Genomic DNA, 13,888 nt, shown 5'->3' on the forward strand with positions numbered 1-13,888 from the left:
TAGATCTGGAGTTGCCCCTGGTCTGTAGATGTGGAGCTGCCCCCGGTCTGTAGATGTGGAGCTGCCCCCGGTCTGTAGATGTGGAGCTGCCCCCGGTCTGTAGATGTGGAGCTGCCCCCGGTCTGTAGATGTGGACCGTCCCCCAGTCTGTAGATGTGGAGCTGCCCCTGGTCTGTAGATGTGGAGCTGCCCCCGGTCTGTAGATGTGGAGCTGCCCCTGGTCTGTAGATCTGGAGCTGCCCCCGGTCTGTAGATGTGGAGCTGCCCCCAGTCTGTAGATATGGAGCTGCCCCCGGTCTGTAGATCTGGAGCCGCCCCCGGTCTGTAGATCTGGAGTTGCCCCCGGTCTGTAGATCTGGAGCCGCCCCTGGTCTGTAGATCTGGAGCCGCCCCCGGTCTGTAGATGTGGAGCCGCCCCCGGTCTGTAGATGTAGAGCTGCCCCCGGTCTGTAGATCTGGGGCCGCCCCCGGTCTGTAGATGTGGAGCCGCCCCCGGTCTGTAGATGTGGAGCTTCCCCCGGTCTGTAGATGTGGAGCTTCCCCCGGTCTGTAGATGTGGAGCTTCCCCCGGTCTGTAGATGTGGAGCTTCCCCCGGTCTGTAGATGTTGAGCCGCCCCCGGTCTGTAGATCTGGAGTTGCCCCCGGTCTGTAGATATGGAGCCGCCCCCGGTCTGTAGATCTGGAGCCGCCCCTGGTCTGTAGAGCTGGAGTTGCCCCCGGTCTGTAGATCTGGAGCCGCCCCCGGTTTGTAGATCTGGAGTTGCCCCTGGTCTGTAGATCTGGAGTTGCCCCTGGTCTGTAGATCTGGAGTTGCCCCCGGTCTGTAGATCTGGCGTTGCCCCCGGTCTGTAGATCTGGAGTTGCCCCCGGTCGGTAGATCTGGCGTTGCCCCCGGTCTGTAGATCTGGAGTTGCCCCCGGTCTGTAGATCTGGAGTTGCCCCCGGTCTGTAGATCTGGAGCCGCCCCCGGTCTGTAGATGTGGAGCCGCCCCCGGTCTGTAGATGTAGAGCTGCCCCCGGTCTGTAGATCTGGGGCCGCCCCCGGTCTGTAGATGTGGAGCCGCCCCCGGTCTGTAGATGTGGAGCAAATAAGAAAGCCGCGGAGACACCATCACGTGTTTCTCAACGCTGGCAGGAAACTAGCCAGGTCTTTCACCGGGAAGGAACAACCACGGGAAGGGCAGTCTCCAGTCAAGGAGACCACCTATACCAAACATGGTATCCATCCACAGACAGCTGTTTCGGGGTATTTGCCCCTCATCAGTGTGGAGTAGGAATCTGGCTAGTGGGGGCAATGCCTAGTAAAAGACTACTTAAGCAAGCATTGTTGACCTTAGGGAGATCAACATATCCACTGCGGAGACACCATCACGTGTTTCTCAACGCAGTGATTCTAGAGCATTGCCCCCTGGGAAGTATGCAAATAAGAAAGCCGCGGAGACACCATCACGTGTTTCTCAACGCTGGCAGGAAACTAGCCAGGTCTTTCACCGGGAAGGAACAACCACGGGAAGGGCAGTCTCCAGTCAAGGAGACCACCTATACCAAACATGGTATCCATCCACAGACAGCTGTTTCGGGGTATTTGCCCCTCATCAGTGTGGAGTAGGAATCTGGCTAGTCTCCGCAGTGGATATGTTGATCTCCCTAAGGTCAACAATGCTTGCTTAAGTAGTCTTTTACTAGGCATTGCCCCCACTAGCCAGATTCCTACTCCACACTGATGAGGGGCAAATACCCCGAAACAGCTGTCTGTGGATGGATACCATGTTTGGTATAGGTGGTCTCCTTGACTGGAGACTGCCCTTCCCGTGGTTGTTCCTTCCCGGTGAAAGACCTGGCTAGTTTCCTGCCAGCGTTGAGAAACACGTGATGGTGTCTCCGCGGCTTTCTTATTTGCATACTTCCCAGGGGGCAATGCTCTAGAATCACTGCGTTGAGAAACACGTGATGGTGTCTCCGCAGTGGATATGTTGATCTCCCTAAGGTCAACAATGCTTGCTTAAGTAGTCTTTTACTAGGCATTGCCCCCACTAGCCAGATTCCTACTCCACACTGATGAGGGGCAAATACCCCGAAACAGCTGTCTGTGGATGGATACCATGTTTGGTATAGGTGGTCTCCTTGACTGGAGACTGCCCTTCCCGTGGTTGTTCCTTCCCGGTGAAAGACCTGGCTAGTTTCCTGCCAGCGTTGAGAAACACGTGATGGTGTCTCCGCGGCTTTCTTATTTGCATACTTCCCAGGGGGCAATGCTCTAGAATCACTGCGTTGAGAAACACGTGATGGTGTCTCCGCAGTGGATATGTTGATCTCCCTAAGGTCAACAATGCTTGCTTATGTAGATGTGGAGCTTCCCCCGGTCTGTAGATGTGGAGCTTCCCCCGGTCTGTAGATGTGGAGCTTCCCCCGGTCTGTAGATGTTGAGCCGCCCCCGGTCTGTAGATCTGGAGTTGCCCCCGGTCTGTAGATATGGAGCCGCCCCCGGTCTGTAGATCTGGCGTTGCCCCCGGTCTGTAGATCTGGAGCTGCCCCCGGTCTGTGGATGTGGAGCTGCCCCTGGTCTGTAGATGTGGAGCTGCCCCCCGGTCTGTAGATCTGGAGCTGCCCCCGGTCTGTAGATCTGGAGCTGCCCTCGGTCTGTAGATCTGGAGCCGCCCCCGGTCTGTAGATGTGGAGCTGCCCCCGGTCTGTAGATCTGGAGCCGCCCCCGGTCTGTAGATGTGGAGCCGCCCCCGGTCTGTAGATCTGGAGCCGCCCCCGGTCTGTAGATGTGGAGCTGCCCCCGGTCTGTAGATGTGGAGCTGCCCCTGGTCTGTAGATCTGGAGCCGCCCTCAGTCTGTAGATCTGGAGCTGCCCCCGGTCTGTAGATGTGGAGCTTCCCCCGGTCTGTAGATCTGGAGCTGCCCCCGGTCTGTAGATGTGGAGCCGCCCCCGGTCTGTAGATGTGGAGCTGCCCCCGGTCTGTAGATCTGGAGCCGCCCCCGGTCTGTAGATGTGGAGCTGCCCCCGGTCTATAGATGTGGAGCTGCCCCCGGTCTGTAGATCTGGAGTTGCCCCCGGTCTGTAGATCTGGAGTTGCCCCTGGTCTGTAGATGTGGAGCTGCCCCCGGTCTGTAGATGTGGAGCTGCCCCCGGTCTGTAGATGTCGAGCTGCCCCCGGTCTGTAGATGTGGAGCTGCCCCCGGTCTGTAGATGTGGACCGTCCCCCGGTCTGTAGATGTGGAGCTGCCCCTGGTCTGTAGATGTGGAGCTGCCCCCGGTCTGTAGATGTGGAGCTGCCCCTGGTCTGTAGATCTGGAGCTGCCCCCGGTCTGTAGCTGTGGAGCTGCCCCCAGTCTGTAGATATGGAGCTGCCCCCGGTCTGTAGATCTGGAGCCGCCCCCGGTCTGTAGATCTGGAGTTGCCCCCGGTCTGTAGATCTGGAGCCGCCCCTGGTCTGTAGATCTGGAGCCGCCCCCGGTCTGTAGATGTGGAGCCGCCCCCGGTCTGTAGATGTAGAGCTGCCCCCGGTCTGTAGATCTGGGGCCGCCCCCGGTCTGTAGATGTGGAGCCGCCCCCGGTCTGTAGATGTGGAGCTTCCCCCGGTCTGTAGATGTGGAGCTTCCCCCGGTCTGTAGATGTGGAGCTTCCCCCGGTCTGTAGATGTGGAGCTTCCCCCGGTCTGTAGATGTTGAGCCGCCCCCGGTCTGTAGATCTGGAGTTGCCCCCAGTCTGTAGATATGGAGCCGCCCCCGGTCTGTAGATCTGGAGCCGCCCCTGGTCTGTAGAGCTGGAGTTTCCCCCGGTCTGTAGATCTGGAGCCGCCCCCGGTATGTAGATCTGGAGTTGCCCCTGGTCTGTAGATCTGGAGTTGCCCCTGGTCTGTAGATCTGGAGTTGCCCCCGGTCTGTAGATCTGGCGTTGCCCCCGGTCTGTAGATCTGGAGTTGCCCCCGGTCTGTAGATCTGGCGTTGCCCCCGGTCTGTAGATCTGGAGTTGCCCCCGGTCTGTAGATCTGGAGTTGCCCCCGGTCTGTAGATCTGGAGCCGCCCCCGGTCTGTAGATCTGGCGTTGCCCCCGGTCTGTAGATCTGGAGCTGCCCCCGGTCTGTGGATGTGGAGCTGCCCCCGGTCTGTAGATCTGGAGCTGCCCCCGGTCTGTAGATCTGGAGCTGCCCCCGGTCTGTAGATCTGGAGCCGCCCCCGGTCTGTAGATGTGGAGCTGCCCCCGGTCTGTAGATCTGGAGCCGCCCCCGGTCTGTAGATGTGGAGCTGCCCCCGGTCTGTAGATCTGGAGCCGCCCCCGGTCTGTAGATGTGGAGCTGCCCCCGGTCTGTAGATCTGGAGCCGCCCCCGGTCTGTAGATGTGGAGCCGCCCCCGGTCTGTAGATCTGGAGTTGCCCCCGATCTGTAGATCTGGAGCGTCCCCCGGTCTGTAGATGTGGAGCTGCCCCGGTCTGTAGATGTGGAGCTGCCCCCGGTCTGTAGATGTGGAGCTGCCCCTGGTCTGTAGATCTGGAGCTGCCCCCGGTTTGTAGATCTGGAGCTGCCCCCGGTCTGTAGATCTGGAGCCGCCCCTGGTCTGTAGATCTGGAGCCGCCCCCGGTCTGTAGATGTGGAGCCGCCCCCGGTCTGTAGATGTGGTGCCGCCCCCGGTCTGTAGATGTGGAGCTTCCCCCGGTCTGTAGATCTGGAGTTGCCCCCGGTCTGTAGATATGGAGCCGCCCCCGGTCTGTAGATCTGGAGCCGCCCCCGGTATGTAGATCTGGAGTTGCCCCTGGTCTGTAGATCTGGAGTTGCCCCTGGTCTGTAGATCTGGAGTTGCCCCTGGTCTGTTGATGTGGAGCTGCCCCTGGTCTGTAGATCTGGAGTTGCCCCCGGTCTGTAGATCTGGGGTTGCCCCTGGTCTGTAGATCTGGAGTTGCCCCCGGTCTGTAGATCTGGAGTTGCCCTCGGTCTGTAGATCTGGCGTTGCCCCCGGTCTGTAGATGTGGAGCTGCCCCCGGTCTGTAGATGTGGAGCTGCCCCCGGTCTGTAGATCTGGAGCTGCCCCCGGTCTGTAGATCTGGAGCTGCCCCCGGTCTGTAGATCTGGAGCTGCCCCCGGTCTGTAGATGTGGAGACGCCCCGGTCTGTAGATGTGGAGCTGCCCCCGGTGTGTAGATCTGGAGCTGCCCCGGTCTGTAGATGTGGAGCTACCCCCGGTCTGTAGATCTGGAGCCGCCCCCGGTCTGTAGATCTGGAGCCGCCCCCGGTCTGTAGATCTGGAGCCGCCCCCGGTCTGTAGATCTGGAGCCGCCCCCGGTCTGTAGATGTGGAGCCGCCCTCGGTCTGTAGATCTGGCATTGCCCCCGGTCTGTAGATCTGGAGCCACCCCCGGTCTGTAGATCTGGAGCCGCCCCCGGTCTGTAGATCTGGAGCTGCCCCCGGTCTGTAGATCTGGAGCCGCCCCCGGTCTGTAGATGTGGCGCCGCCCCCGGTCTGTAGATCTGGAGCCACCCCCGGTCTGTAGATCTGGAGCCGCCCCCAGTCTGTAGATCTGGAGTTGCCCCTGGTCTGTAGATCTGGAGTTGCCCCCGGTCTGTAGATCTGGAGTTGCCCCTGGTCTGTAGATCTGGTGTTGCCCCCGGTCTGTAGATCTGGAGCTGCCCCCGGTCTGTAGATGTTGAGCTGCCCCCGGTCTGTAGATGTGGAGCTTCCCCCGGTCTGTAGATCTGGAGCTGCCCCCGGTCTGTAGAGCTGGAGCTGCCCCCGGTCTGTAGATGTGGAGCCGCCCCGGTCTGTAGATGTGGAGCTGCCCCCGGTCTGTAGATCTGGAGCTGCCCCCGGTCTGTAGATCTGGAGCTGCCCCCGGTCTGTAGATCTGGAGCTGCCCCCGGTCTGTAGATCTGGAGCTGCCCCCGGTCTGTAGATGTGGAGCCGCCCCCCGGTCTGTAGATGTGGAGCCGCCCCTGGTCTGTAGATGTGGAGCTGCCCCCGGTCTGTAGATATGGAGCTGCCCCCGGTCTGTAGATCTGGAGCCGCCCCCCGGTCTGTAGATCTGGAGCCGCCCCCCGGTCTGTAGATCTGGAGCTGCCCCCGGTCTGTAGATGTGGAGCCGCCCCCGGTCTGTAGATGTGGAGCTGCCCCCGGTCTGTAGATCTGGAGTTGCCACCGGTCTGTAGATCTGGAGCCGCCCCCGGTCTGTGGATCTGGAGCCGCCCCCGGTCTGTGGATCTGGAGCCGCCCCCGGTCTGTAGATGTGGAGCCGCCCCCGGTCTATAGATGTGGAGCCGACCCCGGTCTGTAGATCTGGAGCCGCCCCCGGTCTGTAGATGTGGAGCCGCCACCGGTCTGTAGATGTGGAGCCGCCCCCGGTCTGTAGATGTGGAGCCGCCACCGGTCTGTAGATGTGGAGCCGACCCCGGTCTGTAGATCTGGAGCCGCCCCCGGTCTGTAGATCTGGAGCTGCCCCCGGTCTATAGATATGGAGCCGCCCCCGGTCTGTAGATGTGGAACTGCCCCCGGTCTGTAGATCTGGAGCCGCCCCCGGTCTGTAGATCTGGAGCTGCCCCCGGTCTATAGATATGGAGCTGCCCCCAGTCTGTAGATGTGGAACTGCCCCCGGTCTGTGGATCTGGAGCTGCCCCCGGTCTGTAGATGTGGAGCCACCCCCGGTCTGTAGATGTGGAGCCGCCTCCGGTCTGTAGATGTGGAGCTGTCCCCGGTCTGTAGATGTGGAGCTGCCCCTGGTCTGTAGATGTGGAGCTGCCCCTGGTCTGTAGATGTGGAGCCGCCTCCGGTCTGTAGATGTGGAGCCGCCCCCGGTCTGTAGATGTGGAACCGCCCCCGGTCTGTAGATGTGGAGCTGCCTCCGGTCTGTAGATGTGGAGCCGCCCCCGGTCTGTAGATGTGGAGCCGCCCCCGGTCTGTAGATCTGGAGCTGCCCCCAGTCTGTAGATGTGGAGCCGCCCCCAGTCTGTAGATCTGGAGCCGCCCCCGGTCTGTAGATCTGGAGCTGCCCCCGGTCTGTAGATGTGGAGCCGCCCCCGGTCTGTAGATCTGGAGCCGCCCCCGGTCTGTAGATCTGGAGCCGCCCCCGATCTGTAGATGTGGAGCCGCCCCCGGTCTGTAGATGTGGAGCTGCCCCTGGTCTGTAGATCTGGAGCCGCCCCTGGTCTGTAGATGTGGAGCCGCCCCCGGTCTGTAGATGTGGAGCTGCCCCCGGTCTGTGGATCTGGAGCTGCCCCCGGTCTGTGGATCTGGAGCTGCCCCCGGTCTGTAGATCTGGAGCCGCCCCCGGTCTGTAGATGTGGAGCCGCCCCCGATCTGTAGATGTGGAGCTGCCCCCGGTCTGTAAATGTGGAGCCGCCCCCGGTCTGTAGATGTGGAGCAGACCCCGGTCTGTAGATGTGGAGCTGCCCCCGGTCTGTAGATCTGGAGCCGCCCCCGGTCTGTAGATGTGGAGCTGCCCCCGGTCTGTGGATCTGGAGCTGCCCCCGGTCTGTAGATCTGGAGCCGCCCCCGGTCTGTAGATGTGGAGCTGCCCCCGGTCTGTGGATCTGGAGCTGCCCCCGGTCTGTGGATCTGGAGCTGCCCCCGGTCTGTAGATCTGGAGCTGCCCCCGGTCTGTGGATCTGGAGCTGCCCCCGGTCTGTAGATCTGGAGCCGCCCCCGGTCTGTAGATGTGGAGCCGCCCCCGATCTGTAGATGTGGAGCTGCCCCCGGTCTGTAGATGTGGAGCCGCCCCCGGTCTGTAGATGTGGAGCAGACCCCGGTCTGTAGATGTGGAGCTGCCCCCGGTCTGTAGATCTGGAGCCGCCCCCGGTCTGTAGATGTGGAGCTGCCCCCGGTCTGTGGATCTGGAGCTGCCCCCGGTCTGTAGATCTGGAGCCGCCCCCGGTCTGTAGATGTGGAGCTGCCCCCGGTCTGTGGATCTGGAGCTGCCCCCGGTCTGTGGATCTGGAGCTGCCCCCGGTCTGTAGATCTGGAGCCGCCCCCGGTCTGTAGATGTGGAGCCGCCCCCGATCTGTAGATGTGGAGCTGCCCCTGGTCCGTAGATCTGGAGCCGCCCCCGGTCTGTAGATGTGGAGCCGCCCCCGGTCTGTAGATGTGGAGCCGCCCCCGGTCTGTAGATGTGGAGCCGCCCCCGGTCTGTAGATCTGGAGTTGCCACCGGTCTGTAGATCTGGAGCCGCCCCCGGTCTGTGGATCTGGAGCCGCCCCCGGTCTGTAGATGTGGAGCCGCCCCCGGTCTGTAGATGTGGAGCCGCCCCCGGTTTGTAGATGTGGAGCCGCCCCCGGTCTGTAGATGTGGAGCCGCCCCCGGTCTGTAGATCTGGAGCCGCCCCCGGTCTGTAGATCTGGAGTTGCCCCCGGTCTGTAGATCTGGAGTTGCCCCTGGTCTGTAGATCTGGAGCCGCCCTCGGTCTGTAGATGTGGAGCTGCCCCCGGTCTGTAGATCTGGAGCCGCCCCCGGTCTGTAGATCTGGAGCTGCCCCCGGTCTATAGATGTGGAGCCGCCCCCGGTCTGTAGATGTGGAACTGCCCCCGGTCTGTGGATCTGGAGCTGCCCCCGGTCTGTAGATCTGGAGCTGCCCCCGGTCTGTAGATGTGGAGCCGCCCCCGGTCTGTAGATGTGGAGCCGCCTCCGGTCTGTAGATGTGGAGCCGCCTCCGGTCTGTAGATGTGGAGCTGCCCCCCGGTCTGTAAATGTGGAGCTGCCCCTGGTCTGTAGATGTGGAGCCGTCTCCGGTCTGTAGATGTGGAGCCGCCCCCGGTCTGTAGATGTGGAGCCGCCTCCGGTCTGTAGATGTGGAGCCGCCTCCGGTCTGTAGATGTGGAGCTGCCCCGGTCTGTAAATGTGGAGCTGCCCCTGGTCTGTAGATGTGGAGCCGTCTCCGGTCTGTAGATGTGGAGCTGCCCCCGGTCTGTAAATGTGGAGCTGCCCCTGGTCTGTAGATGTGGAGCCTCCCTCGGTCTGTAGATGTGGAACCGCCCCCGGTCTGTAGATGTGGAGCTGCCTCCGGTCTGTAGATGTGGAGCCGCCCCCGGTCTGTAGATGTGGAGCCGCCCCCGGTCTGTAGATGTGGAGCTGCCCCCGGTCTGTAGATCTGGAGCTGCCCCCAGTCTGTAGATGTGGAGCCGCCCCCGGTCTGTAGATGTGGAGCTGCCCCCGGTCTGTAGATGTGGAGCTGCCCCCGGTCTGTAGATCTGGAGCTGCCCCCGGTCTGTAGATCTGGAGCTGCCCCCAGTCTGTAGATGTGGAGCCGCCCCCGGTCTGTAGATCTGGAGCTGCCCCCGGTCTGTAGATCTGGAGCTGCCCCCGGTCTGTAGATGTGGAGCTGCCGCCGGTCTGTAGATCTGGAGCTGCCCCCAGTCTGTAGATGTGGAGCTGCCCCCGGTCTGTAGATCTGGAGCTGCCCCGGTCTGTAGATGTTGAGCCGCCCCCGGTCTGTAGATCTGGAGCCGCCCCCGGTCTGTAGATCTGGAGCCGCCCCCGGTCTGTAGATGTGGAGCTGCCCCCAGTCTGTAGATGTGGAGCTGCCCCCGGTCTGTAGATGTGGAGCCGCCCCCGGTCTGTATATACGGTTCTTATGATGGGACTGTTGCCCTTTAAGTGTGGTGCATCAGGCATTCCTGCGGTGTCGGTGTGTAATTACTCGGGGCTGTCATTATCCCCTCAGCGCCTCCATCTCATTATAAATCGCTGTCTGCGAGGACCCTGAGAGTGGTGATCACCTGACTGCGCCCCCCGCTCCTCTATACACCATGCAGCACCCTCAGGGTGATCACCTGACTGCGCCCCCCGCTCCTCTATACACCATGTAGGGCCCTGAGAGCGGTGATCACCTGACTGCGCCCCCCGCTCCTCTATACACCATGCAGGATCCTGAGAGCGGTGATCACCTGACTGCGCTCCCCGCTCCTCTATACACCATGCAGCACCCTGAGAGCGGTGATCACCTGACTGCGCTCCCCGCTCCTCTATACTCCACAGATGTATATGTCTGGTGCCGGCCACCACCGTATATCTGAAAAAAACGGATCCAGCTCCGTGTGCACCCTCAGCTGTGTCCGGCAGAGAAGGACGAGGCCCGACTACAGCAACTGCCCTGACAGGCCGAAGAGAGAAGAGCCGGATCCGAGGAGGGAGGGAGCGCAGAGGTGTGCAGAGGCCGCAGAGAGAAGAGCCGGATCCGAGGAGGGAGGGAGCGCAGAGGTGTGCAGAGGCCGCAGAGAGAAGAGCCGGATCCGGGGAGGGAGCGCAGAGGAGTGTAGAGGCCGCAGAGATGAAGATCCGGATCCGGGGAGGGAGGGAGCGCAGAGGAGTGCAGAGGCCGCAGAGATGAAGATCCGGATCCGCGGAGGGAGGGAGGGAGCGCAGAGGAGTGCAGAGGCCGCAGAGAGAAGAGCCGGATCCGAGGAGGGAGGGAGCGCAGAGGAGTGTAGAGGCCGCAGAGATGAAGATCCGGATCCGCGGAGGGAGGGAGGGAGCGCAGAGGAGTGCAGAGGCCGCAGAGAGAAGAGCCGGATCCGAGGAGGGAGGGAGCGCAGAGGAGTGCAGAGGCCGCAGAGATGAAGATCCGGATCCGCGGAGGGAGGGAGGGAGCGCAGAGGAGTGTAGAGGCCGCAGAGAGAAGAGCCGGATCCGAGGAGGGAGGGAGCGCAGAGGAGTGCAGAGGCCGCAGAGATGAAGATCCGGATCCGGGGAGGGAGCGCAGAGGAGTGCAGAGGCCGCAGAGAGAAGAGCCGGATCCAGGGAGGGAGGGAGCGCAGAGGAGTGCAGAGGCCGCAGAGAGAAGAGCCGGATCCAGGGAGGGAGGGAGCGCAGAGGAGTGCAGAGGCCGCAGAGATGAAGATCCGGATCCGGGGAGGGAGGGAGCGCAGAGGAGTGCAGAGGCCGTAGAGATGAAGAGCCGGATCCGGGGAGGGAGGGAGCGCAGAGGAGTGCAGAGGCCGCAGTGATGAAGATCCGGATCCGGGGAGGGAGGGAGCGCAGAGGAGTGCAGAGGCCGCAGAGATAAAGATCCGGATCCGCGGAGGGAGGGAGGGAGCGCAGAGGAGTGTAGAGGCCGCAGAGAGAAGAGCCGGATCCGAGGAGGGAGGGAGCGCAGAGGAGTGCAGAGGCCGCAGAGATGAAGATCCGGATCCGGGGAGGGAGCGCAGAGGAGTGCAGAGGCCGCAGAGAGAAGAGCCGGATCCAGGGAGGGAGGGAGCGCAGAGGAGTGCAGAGGCCGCAGAGAGAAGAGCCGGATCCAGGGAGGGAGGGAGCGCAGAGGAGTGCAGAGGCCGCAGAGATGAAGATCCGGATCCGGGGAGGGAGGGAGCGCAGAGGAGTGCAGAGGCCGTAGAGATGAAGAGCCGGATCCGGGGAGGGAGGGAGCGCAGAGGAGTGCAGAGGCCGCAGAGATGAAGATCCGGATCCGGGGAGGGAGGGAGCGCAGAGGAGTGCAGAGGCCGCAGAGAGAAGAGCCGGATCCGGGGAGGGAGGGAGCGCAGAGGAGTGCAGAGGCCGCAGAGATGAAGATCCGGATCGGGAGAGGGAGGGAGCGCAGAGGAGTGTAGAGGCCGCAGAGATGAAGATCCGGATCGGGGGAGGGAGGGAGCGCAGAGGAGTGTAGAGGCCGCAGAGATGAAGAGCCGGATCCGGGGAGGGAGGAAGCGCAGAGGAGCGTAGAGGCCGCAGAGATGAAGAGCCGGATCCGGGGAGGGAGGGAGTGCAGAGGCCGCAGAGATGAAGAGCCGGATCCGGGGAGGGAGGGAGCGTAGAGGAGTGCAGAGGCCGCAGAGATGAAGATCCGGATCCGGGGAGGGAGCGCAGAGGAGTGCAGAGGCCGCAGAGAGAAGAGCCGGATCCAGGGAGGGAGGGAGCGCAGAGGAGTGTAGAGGCCGCAGAGATGAAGAGCCGGATCTGGGGAGGGAGCGCAGAGGAGTGTAGAGGCCGCAGAGATGAAGATCCGGATCCGGGGAGGGAGCGCAGAGGAGTGCAGAGGCCGCAGAGATGAAGATCCGGATCCGGGGAGGGAGGGAGCGCAGAGGAGTGCAGAGGCCGCAGAGATGAAGAGCCGGATCCGGGGAGGGAGCGCAGAGGAGTGCAGAGGCCGCAGAGATGAAGATCCGGATCCGGGGAGGGAGGGAGCGCAGAGGAGTGCAGAGGCCGCAGAGATGAAGAGCCGGATCCGGGGAGGGAGCGCAGAGGAGTGCAGAGGCCGCAGAGATGAAGATCCGGATCCGGGGAGGGAGGGAGTGGAGAGGAGTGCAGAGGCCGCAGAGATGAAGATCCGGATCCGGGGAGGGAGGGAGCGCAGAGGCCGCAGAGATGAAGAGCCGGATCCGGGGAGGGAGGGAGCGCAGAGGCCGCAGAGATGAAGAGCCGGATCCGGGGAGGGAGCGCAGAGGAGTGCAGAGGCCGCAGAGATGAAGAGCCGGATCCGGGGAGGGAGCGCAGAGGAGTGCAGAGGCCGCAGAGATGAAGATCCGGATCCGGGGAGGGAGGGAGTGGAGAGGAGTGCAGAGACCGCAGAGATGAAGATCCGGATCCGGGGAGGGAGGGAGCGCAGAGGCCGCAGAGATGAAGAGCCGGATCCGGGGAGGGAGGGAGCGCAGAGGAGTGCAGAGGCCGCAGAGATGAAGAGCCGGATTCGGGGAGGGAGGGAGCGCAGAGGACACAAGATACAGAGGATAGATAGGAGCGCGTTCATACCACGGCCAAACCCAAGAAACACAAAATACGCACATGCCCTATAGAGGGTAAATAAATATTGATACATGTAAAAAACACGGGGCACTTGGTTAACACCATTTGATCAAAAACATAAAAGCCGCTTTCCCCCGATGGACGCACACTGTCACCGTACGACGGCTTGTACTCTTTTTGATAAAACACTACAAGTGCCCGTGTTATTTAGGCCCCTTAATACGACCGCTTAAAAAGACGCACGTGAGGCACATTCCGTATTGTCCATCCGTGTGTACATGTGTCTTCTGTCTCATCCATGTATCATCCGTGTGTCATCCATGTGTATGTCATCTGTATGTGTGTGATCCCTCTGAGTATCATCCTTGTCATCCCTGTGTATGTGTGTCATACGTGTGTCACCCGTGTGTCATCTGTATGTCATGTGTGTGTCATATGTGTCATCTGTCATCTGTATGTCATGTGTGTGTCATCTGTATGTTATCCTTGTGTCACCCGTGTGTCATCTCTACGTTATTCGTGTGTCATCAGTATGTCATGTGTGTGTCATCTGTATGTCATGTGTGTGTCATCTGTATGTCATGTGTGTGTCATCTGTATGTCATGTGTGTGTCATCTGTATGTCATGTGTGTGTCATCTGTATGTTATCCTTGTGTCACCCGTGTCATCTCTACGTTATTCGTGTGTCATCAGTATGTCATGTGTGTGTCATCTGTATGTCATGTGTGTGTCATCTGTATGTCATGTGTGTGTCATCTGTATGTCATGTGTGTGTCATCTGTATGTCATGTGTGTGTCATCTGTATGTTATCCCTGTGTCATCTGTATGTCATGTGTGTGTCATCTGTATGTTATCCTTGTGTCACCCGTGTGTCATCTCTACGTTATTCGTGTGTCATCAGTATGTCATGTGTGTGTCATCTGTATGTCATGTGTGTGTCATCTGTATGTTATCCCTGTGTCATCTGTATGTTATCCCTGTGTCATCTGTGGGTCATCTGTATGTCATGTGTGTGTCATCTGTATATCATCCGTGTCATCTGTATGTTATCCCTGTGTCATCTGTATGTCATCCGTGTGTCATCCGTGTGTCATCCGTGTGTCTTGTGTCTGTCATCCATGTGTCATCTGTATGTTATCCTTGTGTCATCTGTTTCATCCGTGTGTTATCCGTGTGCCGTCCTTGTGTCATCCCTGTGTACGTGTGTTATCTGAGTGTTATCCGTG

The sequence above is a fragment of the Anomaloglossus baeobatrachus genome, chromosome 11, assembly GCF_048569485.1.
Source record: "Anomaloglossus baeobatrachus isolate aAnoBae1 chromosome 11, aAnoBae1.hap1, whole genome shotgun sequence".
Classification (NCBI taxonomy): domain Eukaryota; kingdom Metazoa; phylum Chordata; class Amphibia; order Anura; family Aromobatidae; genus Anomaloglossus; species Anomaloglossus baeobatrachus.